Raw genomic sequence first — 11,874 nt, 5'->3', positions numbered from 1 at the left:
GAACCTAAGACTAACCACCTCCAAAGTGCATGTTTTCCCCCTCATAGTTATGCTCTCTCTAAAGGAAAAAAGGCAAAAAGAATTTATAAACAAGTTATAATTTTAAAGTCTGGACAGAAATATCAACTTACAGAATTCTAGGTGGGACCATTTAATTTTTATTCTATTAATTTGTATTTTCCAATGCAGAGGCCCTGAGTCTAGAGATGACCTCATTTCTTAAAGAAACGGGGCTTTCTCAGTATCACACGGTTGAGAAGCATTTGAGTCAGGATTTAAACAAGGTTCAACTGACTTCAAAATACCTTGTCTTCCAAGTGTCCAACCATCCACATCACAGATTATTCATTCACATTTGAACAGAGGCCAAGGCATTATGTTTATTGAGGAGGGACAGAATGGGACTATGTGACCTTAACTTCTTTAAACTTGCGTTTTCTTATCTTCAAAAAAGGGAAAATATAGGTTTCCTGTAGGGGAATTGCCATGATAAATGCATGTAAAGCTTAGCAGTGCTTGGCCTGTTGTAAGCTTTCTGTAATTGTCCTCACATTTGCTTAGTCCCCAGGAGATTTGCATTTGAGCCCCAGTCCTAGCTGGTTACTTCACTTATTCAAGGCTCCACTTCAGATCTTCACAACGAAGATAGAAATGACCCATTCTGGATGTCACTAAGATTTGACAAGGAAAAATGAAGTGAATTACATGACAAGTATTGAGTTCCTCAGCAGAAAATTATTCCAGAAGGCTGGCCTTCTATATCACCATCGCAGACGGTATGAAAGAACCTCATTCTGAGTCTGTAATGCCCCTTTGGCTCCAGCCAGGAGCCCGCGCTTCATTAAAAACTGTGGGCTGTGCCAATTTGTCTGGGGCTTTACGAGGTAGATGAAAGGGGGCCACGGAAGAGACTATCGGTTCCACCTGGCTGGGGTTGGGTGTTTGCCCCCAGACCCGTGTGGTGAGATGAGGGCACCAGCTCACCCACTTCGCTTCAGACCAGGCTGCCCTCAAGGGCCAGGGCATTGATCTTGCCCCCAAGGCTTGGAATGTGCCTCCGGCCATATCCCCAGGCCTCTTGAGGTTCTGTAGTCGGCCTCACACTTTCACAGGTTTATTCCTGGTGGCAACTGGTCTCACAAGGTAGGAAAGTATGAATTTGGAGCTTTGCGGTCATTTTTATGTAACAGTGTTTTAATACATAAGATGTTAGAGTCGAGCTTTCTATGCTTTCCAAACGGTGTCTGTATTTTGATTTTTAATGTGCTCCTGAGCAAGGCTGTCTGCCAGCACAGGCCCAATCTGGTTAAGAAGGGCTCCTGTACCTGGAAAGGGTCCCTTGAGAAAGCACTTCAAGTCATTTATCCAGTGCTGGCTGGGTTTGCTTTTGGCTTGGAGACTGTCAACTTTCCACCAGACCTGCCGCATAGTAGAGCACATCCTCTCCGAGAGGGCGAGAGAGCCAAGGAGAGAGCAGGTTGTAGGAACGACGGCTATAAAGCAGATGTTATTAGTGGGCATTCGGTGAGGTTGGGAGGCTGAGTACAGTAGCTTTACTTCAGCCTCCAAGGTGGGCCGCAAGACTGTGGTCTAGAAGGAAAGCTGCTCCCATTTGGCCGAGCCTGGCATCCTGAGAATCCCCAGGCGAAGAAACACTTCTGCCTGGTGTGTAAATTCAGAGCTCAGGTCTGGAAGGAGTGATACTGATGAAATGCAACATTTGGGGCACAGCCTTGAAAGCTGTCAAAAAGAAAGCCATTGAGAACTAGGAGAAAGGAGTTTAAATGTCTCTTGACCACCTAGTTTTCATTTTGCTTTGACGATTCTTAAAGTGATAAGCCTGATTAACAACAACAACAAAAAGACAGGAGAAAATCAGAATTGGTGGACACTGGTTTTTCATCATTAGCTGGAGCTCAGTTGTGTGAGTTATACATGTTGCTGGGTCCCACCGGAATGACAAGAAGCTCATTTGTAATTTAAGGTTAGGATTTATGCCCCACCTCTGACATGTCATTCTAGGTCTCCTGGCACTCTTTATCCTGAAAGGGAATCTGTCTCCTGCCCCGCCACCCCCTCGGGTCTAGAGAGACTCTCTTCGCATAGTGACAGAATGGCACTATCTCTGGATATATGAGCACATGCCTAGTAGTTGTGCTTGAACTTCTTTTTCTTTTCTCCCAGAGAATTGAAATAAGGATAATTCTTTGACTCTGAATTTGACGAGCTGTAGATAAGGTCACACCACATTGCCAGGAAGTCTGCACTTCTGAGTACTTTCTGGCCAACCCCTTGGGTTAAAGGCCTTTCTGACACTTCACCTTGCCATGACCCCCCTCCCATCCCTCTTATGCACGTATCCCATAGGAAGATTCTAGCACAATGCTCTGGTGATTGTTTTCAGGATTGAAAACAATGAAATGTAATGAAATACGCAGAGACCAAACTTACCTCACTGAGTTGTGTTTGAGAATGTCCAACGCAAATTATCTGAGGGTGTGTGCTCAATGAACAACAAATTGTGCTGCCCAGACTAAACCACAGATGAAGATGCTGTTCTCGTTGATTTGTCTATTGTGCAAAATGACCTTTTCAAAAATTAACTTCAAAAATTAACTATATTTGTAATTTTTTGCCGCTCTTTTGAACTTACAAAAATCAGTACCAGTTCCCGAGGCTCCTTTTTTGTCTTTAAGGCCAGTCTACAGAAGTGAATTCTGTGCAATGGCGTAACTAATTAGGCTGAACCGGGTGTTTAATCTGGACAGGGTTAAAAGGAAACACTTCCCACTTTCCATACCTTCCCTGGGAGTAGTCCAGCTGCTGTGTGCCAACGCCTAAATGTGTAAAATGGGGAGCACTGGGAGACCGGCACATCCGTGAGAAGTAGTGTTGCCCGGCCACGCTTCAGTGTGCAGTGTCAGACCACGCACGTGTTGCTCAGTGCGCCATGGATTCTGTAGTCCTTCCTTGTCACTTGGCATTGTCACTATTCAAAGTGGCTTCTCTTTCCTGTTGTGATTTGTGAAGCAACCTCCTTAGCGCCAGGGTTTCGCAGGTTCAGGGTTGGGAGTGGGCAGCTGACCCTTCCAAGGATAAACCGAGTGGAGATTAGCCGAGTACAAATAGGGCTGGGAATTAATGAAGAGAGCAGCGCTGAGCTAAGGAAGTTAAAGCCGGGCGCAGGAAAAACCCAAGAGCCGGGAGAGATGGTCTTCGGTTCCTTTAGCCTTTCTGAGTGCAGTCCTGTGCTCTGTCCCTGTCCTGCCAGCATCTGGAACATGTGATTAATAGTGACTGAATATGCCTTCCTTCCCAGGGGCTTCAGAGGTAGAAAGAGTTTTTAGTCCAGAGGACAGTGCTTAACGCCAGAAGTGAATGTCTAATGCTGGACCTTGATTCTTGTGGTATTTGATCAACATAGATCATTTGAAGGGCAGATGTCTACAGTGACCCTTAAAATCCACTAGGGAATTTTCCACTCAGATCATTCGTACACCAGCCTACTCAAAGAGCTTCATCTGTTTATTTCTCAGTGTGACAGAAAGGTGGAGAATGGATTGACAAGTTCCCCTACTATTTAGCACGTAGACATTGAAGAACAGAGAGTTTAAAGAGATTTCAAGAGGAGAGACTAGGAACCATCAGTAGTTTTTAAGCTAATCGCGTTCTGTCTTGACATATTCTTGATAATTTCCAGGTATACTTACTCAGACATTCTCTTAGTGATATGTTGACAAATTAATATTTAATGATTACCGGCAAAACTAAATCTCTATACTCCCACTCTGGTTATAAGAATTTTGAATTACTGCTTCCCCTAAGTAATTATGATCAGATAATAACCATATATTTCTTCCTCCAGAATACATATTTATTCTGAGGATTTCCTATTATATTAGATATTTGTATCTGATGCAAACTGATATTTATAAATTAGTTATAGAAAAATTATTGTATTATGAATAGAACACTTTTTCTATCTGCTAGAAATAGCATTATCAGCTTTCAGCTCAGCATTTCAGTAGTCTGGTATACTGTACTATTTTAAAATACCAAATCATCACATTTTACTTGGTAGTACTAAAATATCTGAATCAATTATATTTAAAGATCAAGAGCAATGACTCTGTTTTTCAATTGAAATGAAAAGACAATCTGATGCAGAGCCTACAAGTCTAGACAGATCTGTTCTTTGTAAGATGCTATAAGCAACTGCATTGTGGCATTGCAAACTTCTGTTGCAAGAATATTTCTTCGTTTTGTTCAAAGTATTTTCAAACCAGCAAAATATGAACACAATAGTATTGAACTCTAAACATAGATGAAACAAGCCATAAATGCATTCTTTGAAACAAAAACTATGGGTTGCTATTAGTAAAATAGAGCTTTTGCAAAAATAAAGTTCAAGAAGGTCTTGAAATTATTGAACAAGAGATGGTTTTATTTGAAGAGGTAAGAACCAAAGGAAAATATTTGAAATTAGCTCATAATTATCTCCTCACTAGTCTTCAGATTATTAGAGGCTGAAAAAGCTTTTATCAGCAGCTGGAAATTTTTGCATAAAAATTTGTGTTATTTGAAGGTGGTACACTTTCTTTACTTTTTTTAAAAGATAGTATTAAAAATATTAAATATTATTCCTTATTAACTTTTTACTATTCCTGACATATTTCACTTTCATGTTAGTGACTTTGTTTTTGAGCATCAATTATTTGTATTAATATTATTTATGAGTGCTTTATTTTAAAATGGCCATATATGTTTAATGTTTGCATTTATAGAAATAAATCTTTACTGAAGATTTTAGTTTGTAAATGTTGTATTTGAATGTATTATATATTTAGTGTCACTGTCATCTGATATGAAATCATTTAAATTAAAAAATGCCGAGTGTTAAGTGAAATGAGTACAGTTATGCCACTGTCATTTTGTTTCATATTGCACCTAATATCAGTTTCTACTCAGAAATATGCCCATTTTAATTTTTAAAAGGATTTTGAATTCTAAAATTATTTCATGGCTAATTTACTATGCAAATAATTTGTATTTAAAGTTTAAAAAGAGACCTCTCAGTACAATATATTCAAAGCATTTTTATCACCATCATACTACAGGTGTGAAAACCGAGAGCTGTGAGGTAAGTCTATGATACCAGCAGTGACGTTTATGTAGTTACTGGTATAACTTAACAATTTGTGGCTGCTGTTTAATATAAAGTCATTAGTGCTCATGACACTATTAATCTTCCAACTAATTTTAGTGGATTAAAAAAGTTAATTTAAATTTTTTTTAAGTATTATTTACAAGTAGTTAAAAAAAATAATGATGAATGGCTTATTACAGAAATCAGTAGTGGCTTGTTTTCATCTCTACCCCATCCTAATCCCCAGAAGCAGTAATTTTGAACTCTTTTATATGTATTTTTTGGCATTGACCTTGTATTTCAGTCTTTTGATTTATCAGTTTTATATATTTACTGACTTCCTCCAGTACAGTTCTCAATTTCTGCTCAAATACAATATTCAGTCTTTCCATTGTTATGACTATGTTAACATTTGTCCCCTAAGCCAAGTAGTATGCTATGATTATATTTCCTTTTGTACAACTTTTTCATCTACCTGGAGGTAATATTATTATAGTGACTTAATTGCTTCATCTATTTAGTTTTCTAAGAACATATGATGAATTCTTCCCACACCGTCCAAGTTTCATAAAACGCTAATCAATACATTTTTCTGCACAGTTAAAGCTGCCAGATACTTTCTTCCTTCTGTTCATCTCATACCCACTCTCAGAGGAGGGAAGTATCTGAAGACATCGTCTGTTGACTGTGCAGAACATCACTCCTACCTTTCTCCATGCTTCGTGTCTGGCTGGCTGATTCACTTTCCCCAGGGGAGATATTGCCAGAGAGAAAACCTCTTATCTCTGTGGTAGCAGTTGGAGAGGCAGTTACCTGACTGGTTAGGGTGGGAGTGGGATCCAGGCCTGAGTGTTCCATCTACATAGACTTTCACACAGGACTCCCCTCCCCTCCCCTCCCCTCTCTCTCTCTCTCTCTCTCTCTTTCTTTCCTCTTTCTGTAAAAAGCTTTGTTGTTTCCACTTGGTGCACCGCGTGGGAGAGGGCTCCGGGGTGGTGAAAGGGTGGCTAGGGACCGGGGGAGAGGCTCAGGCAGGAGCCAGACACCAGGGGAATGCAGACGGGCCCTCAGAGGCCTCTGGGCTCCAAAGGCTCCCAGTCTGCTCGAGGGCGAGCCTTCGGAAGAGACACTTGCCCAGCCTGGCGGCAGCTGCGGACGCGAGTCGGGTGTCGCCCATCTTCTTGATGGCTTTCACCTGCTCCCCCAGGAAGCGGTCCTCCCCGTCTCAGAGCTGAGGGTCTGCGCGGGCAGGACCCGGGGCCTGCAGACGCGAAGGGCCTGCGTCAGGCTCCTCTCCAGGGCCCGGGCGGCTTCCATGGCGTTCTGAGTTTCACTCCGCTCATCTTGGGAAGGCTCCAGCGTGTCCCGGGAGAGGGCTGTGGCCATGAGCTGGTTTTACACCTTGAAGAGATGCTGGGCGCCCTTGCACTTCTCCTCCGCCAGCTCCTGGGCGAGTGGCCCGCGCCCTGCAGAGCCACGTCGCCTCGGTGGAGACAGAAGCCCAGAGAGAGGCAGGTGTGGGAGGCGCGGGTGCGGGTCGACAGGCGGTTGATGTGGCCTCCACCTCGGTAGAATAATTCTGACGAATTTGGGAGCTCATGGGTGCTCAGCAATAAGGGGTTAAGCTCAAAAAACAGTGTTGGCTGGTCTCAGAGGCTGAGGATGGCTGAGATGGCTCTGAAGGTGGTGACTGGAAAAGAGGTTGGAAAAAGGGGCATCCCTAGGTCTGTTTTCTCCAAACACTGTTGAAGCAAGAGGCACACCTGGGGACCGCAGAGGGCATTGCCAGGTCTTTTTTTCCCCAATGCCTTGGCCTCTCTCTACCAGCTGCCTTGAATTCTAGAGTTTTCCAGGGTGCTTCTCAAAGCCATATATCTCCTCCACTCCCCCCACCTCACCATTTCAATATGAGCCTTCCTCCTCCAATAAGTGATTTACAGCTCTTCTCTTCGTTACTGTTTTGATTCAGGACTATGGGTGATTCTAATTTCATCACACATACTTAGTATTGTCTGTTTCCTATTTTCCTTGTTTTGAGATGATTTTTGAGAGGGGATTGGAGCTATCTTTGCTCTTCCAACATGGAATTGGATGACTTTTATATATTTTTATAGACGGCTTTGTTTTTATTTTCTGGTCCAAGTGGTCTTTCACCCACAGGAATTCATAAAATTCCTTTATATTCAGGAGATGTTTTGGTTAAGGCTCTTTGGTAGCAAACAACAGAGAACAAGTTTGGTTAACTTAAGCTCACAAAATCGAGGACAAGCTTAGTGGCCAGATCTCAGAAAGGTTAGAGACCAGGGAAGCTCTAAGCATCTAAGTAGCAGGGACTAATGGGCTGTCTCTCCACTGGGCTGTTTGGAGAGGGTTGCACCCCACCATTCCTCTTCTCTTGGTTCTTCACTCGAGAGCCAAAATTCCAAGGAGAGAGAATCTGATTGTCCAAACCGAAATCACATGCCCATTTCTTGAGCATTCTTAGCCAAAAGAAAGGGGAAAGGATGTTGGCAGGCAAAACAAAGCAAATAAATAAATAGATGTTTACCCAGGCGATAATTTTATAGGATTGGAAAGGTTAATGGAATCTGCCTTTGCTTTTTTGAGATCTTTTAGGCAAAATTCTCCTTGGGATATGCCAATACTACTGGCAAGTCACTTTTTATTACAATGCGCCTGGCTGGTGCAGGCTGTACACTTTGGAGACACAGTGCACTTGCCACCCAAAACTCATCTGAATTTTCTTAAGTAGGACTCTTGAAATGGTTTCCATAGGATGTTTTGAGTTAGAATTCCTTGGAGTGAAATTAAGAAATCTTTCTAGGAAGAAAGTGAATTATTTATTTATTTTCACTCAAGTTTGAACAGCTTCTTTCTAAGAAGAGTCCCCGATATAATCATGTAGTTTTCAGTGGGGAGAAAATTTGGTTTTCTACTCCAGGTTCCCCTGAGGACTCAGGGTCATACATCTCAAATTTGCAGGGCGGTCAACAGAGCAATTTATGACCCATAACTTCAGGAGTCAGTGTGACTCAAGCATTTGAGAGAGGGAAGAACGATCCGGGGTGTTTTCCCAAGTCCTCTCTGCAGATCAGATGGTAATCTTCATAGCCAAGCACCCATCTAAAATAACATCAATATTTCAGCCTTGAGGGGCAAACCAGTCTCAAAAGTTTGTGAATTGTCAGCATAATTAAACCAAGACTCTGGCATAGCACAAAGACATTTCCCAGAAACTTTAGGCCCCAGAGAAGAGTTATGTCAAACAGATAGAATAGTTTCAGATTTCCTGAGAAAAGGAAAATTACAGTAATATTTATAAGGGGAATCTTTACAAATCCAATGTTTTCCTAAAGTCATCAGTTCTCAGACTTCAGCATAAGAGTTCTTTTGAATAAATAATCTGGAGTTAGTGTGAATTTTGGTGTTTGGAAAATTTATTAGCAAAGTTAACCTTAGGAACGTTGTCCACTTCTGGGTGTACTATTACATATATTTCCCTGCAGGGTGTAATAGTACAATATGGATTTAACAAGGGACCTATAGGCACCAGGTCTTTTTTCTAGATCTCACCAATCAAATGAACATGTGTCAGCCAACTAGAAGTTGCCATACAAATAGAAATATCACGTTGAAAATGCTGCCAGTTAGGGCTGGAGAATTGCAACACATGCTAACTAGTTTAGCTGTTTTCAAAAGACGTGGCTGTTAGCAAATTGCTGTAAAACATCATTTATCTTAGCTGAAGCAACCCATAGCACCATCCGCATTTTCCAGAAGAGGAAGCTGAACCAGCGAGGGAATTTGAGAGTCAAGCATTGGATCTGAGGAGGGAATGAGCAAAGCACTAAAATGACTTCAGTTTCTGAGTCCTGCTGGATGTGAAAGCGGCCCTGAGCCCTGCTTCGAAGAAGACAGAAATTACTTAAGGTAATGTGGGCTCAGGGCAGTAGACAGAATTCAGCAAAGAACAAAAGTAGATTGATGGTTGAGGAGATTACTCAGTAGGCAAAGTTTAAGTCTTACGTAATTATAATGAAGATAGGAAATGATTGGTTTTTTTCATGCTGGAGTTTTAAAACATTTGATTTTGGGTGGTGGGCACACAATGCAATATACAGATGATGTATCATAGAATTGCATACTTGAAACCTATGTAATCTTATTAACCAATGTCACCCCAATAAATTTTATATAAAAAATAAAAGAAAGTAAAAAGAAAATTAAAAGACAATGGCATGGAAAAGGGGTTTGTCAATTTTGTCAGCTAAGTGGCCTAAAAGTGGGGGCATAATTACCTTGGGTTACAACCAGCTGGAATAAAGCACTTTGTCCTGCTAATCTATAGAAAGTCCTGAGCGAGGAGTTTGTCTTTTTTGATGGTAGCCTTCACCATTCCATGGTGATAGAATAAGGTCTGCCAACTTCTGGATATAAACAAATTCAAGTGAACTTTCACCCCAACGTTATCATGATTCTAAGCGTAAATCCCCTGGTTCGGTTCAGTGATTATCTTTTGAGTCTCTCCAACGTTTTTACTAGCCTTCGTGTCAATATCAATGTTTCTAGACTATTTATAATAAATGAATTTCTTGTGAAACCTAGCAGGCAGGTCATTAATCCCTTTTAAGTACAATTTAATGCAATGCTTCATGACAGGAAGTGAGCAGGATAATAAAAACCTTTACTGCTTAAAACCACACTTAATATTTTTATGGCCTAGTTGGCCTGACAAAATATTCTCTGAGTCATCACTTCAAAGTGAGGTCCTGGGGACTTATTAAAGACATAACAGTGGGCCTCGTGTCCATTGTATAAGGCCCCCACAAACTTGAACTGCTCAGGCAAGACCTTTTAAGTAAGAAAAGATGCATCAGAGGGACACTGCAGGATGTCCTCGTGTATCCCAGGGTCTAGGAAACCGTGTCACTGGGTGCCCGTATTTTAAATCATTCAATCACTTTTCTGATAGCTTAGCTTTGTATGGTTTTACATTGACTTATAACTGACCACATTCTATTGACTGAAGAGGCCATAAAGTCTTACGTGATTCTCTGTCTAGCTTGTTTAGAGTTGAAATAATCTGTCAAGTTCATTAAGATAAAGATTTAACTTGAAGCTATTTGCAAAGTGTGGGTTGAGAGGAGAATCGATTTGCCATGAACTAGCCATCGCTCCAGTCTCTGGGAAGTAGCCAGGACAGCCCTAGCACCACTTCTAAACCAAAATAAAATCAAGAAGAGAAATAGAGAAGTCTCTTTGGCTGGTGTGTAAGACTTTTTAATCTTATTGCCATTATCGTTAACAATAATATTTTAGACAGTATCTTTCCTTAGGAAGCTCCAGGGGTTAGAAATCCCATAGTTTACATTGATACCCATGATAACATTTTAAGGTGTTCATAGTCAGAAATATTTTTTCTCTACCTTATCTAAATCTTACAACTTGAAAGTCATTTCCCCCTCTTTAGGAAGCAGAAATGCATTCGCTTGTAATTTAGATATTATTTATTGAGCATGCTCCATGCACCAGACACTTAGGCTCGGGGGATTCAGCAGGGGACAAATAGCGTCCTCATGGAGCTTACGTTCCGGTGAGTGTTGTCTTAAGTGGTATATTCCTTCTTACCTGTGAATATGACCAGCCAGCAGTCTCTGTTGCCCATCTACAACCTTCCAAGTTCCTCAAAGGAAGCCACTTATCAAAACTATATAATTACCATCAGACTTTCCTCTCCTCTCTATGGCTTTTCAACCTCCTTTCCCCACGCTCTGCCATTTCAAATGTGTACATGCCTCTTTTTATTCTCCATTCTTTAAATACCCTAAAAAAGAAAAGAAAGTAGAAGGCAAACAAACACAAAAAGCCCATAGCAGCAGATGCTTGGGGATATTGTTCTTTATCCTATCTCTTTAGGGAGGAAGCATTTTGAAAACTGGAGCTAGACCTATTTTTAAGTAGATCTACCTGGGTTTGTTTGTTCATTCATTCATTCATTCATTCATTCATTCATTCATTCATTCATACATACAGTAAGAATTAAAATTATTTATTTGTAGAAATAACTAAACTGTAGAAGAGCACAAAAATAAAAATAACACTCACTTATATCCCCCCCCCCCGAATTAACCACAGTTAATATCTTGGCATAATTGCTTCCGGTCTTATAAGCATTTAAGGTGGAGTGAGTATAAGAACAACCCTAAATCTAATCATAAATGTTAACCCTGTTTAACAGCACTTAACTCAATAACAGTGCCCATTAGGTGCTTAATTATATTCATTTACTAAGAAGCAGAATAAATGGTTTTCGTGGAAGTTTCTGAAAACGTTGTGTCTCTGAGATGCAGCTGAATGACTTGCTGTGGCTCTTACTGCAAAGTCCTCACATCCCAAGTCCCACTTCAGGGTCCTCACCACACTACCACAAAGCTTGTCTGTGTACATATGAGCATAACCCGGCAATGGCTCTTCTGTTATCTACAAAATATTTGGGTGTGGGTTTGGCGGTCGGACTCAACTGAACTCAAAGGCCCTTGTGAATGCAGACTTAACCACAAATGATTAAACACACACACACACACACACACACACACACACACACACACGCCTCTCTCTGTAACACACACACACATACGCACACACCATTGGCTAAAATAATTACAAAATGTTTAAAATAAATCATTTTTGACAGTGATTGCCCTTGGGGGAGGGGTAGCAAGTTACAT

The sequence above is a fragment of the Miniopterus natalensis genome, chromosome 2 (genome assembly GCF_054644295.1).
Source record: "Miniopterus natalensis isolate mMinNat1 chromosome 2, mMinNat1.hap1, whole genome shotgun sequence".
In the NCBI taxonomy this organism is placed as follows: Eukaryota; Metazoa; Chordata; class Mammalia; order Chiroptera; family Miniopteridae; genus Miniopterus; species Miniopterus natalensis.
The sequence above is the reverse complement of the archived record's forward strand: the minus strand, read 5'-3'. Positions refer to the sequence as shown.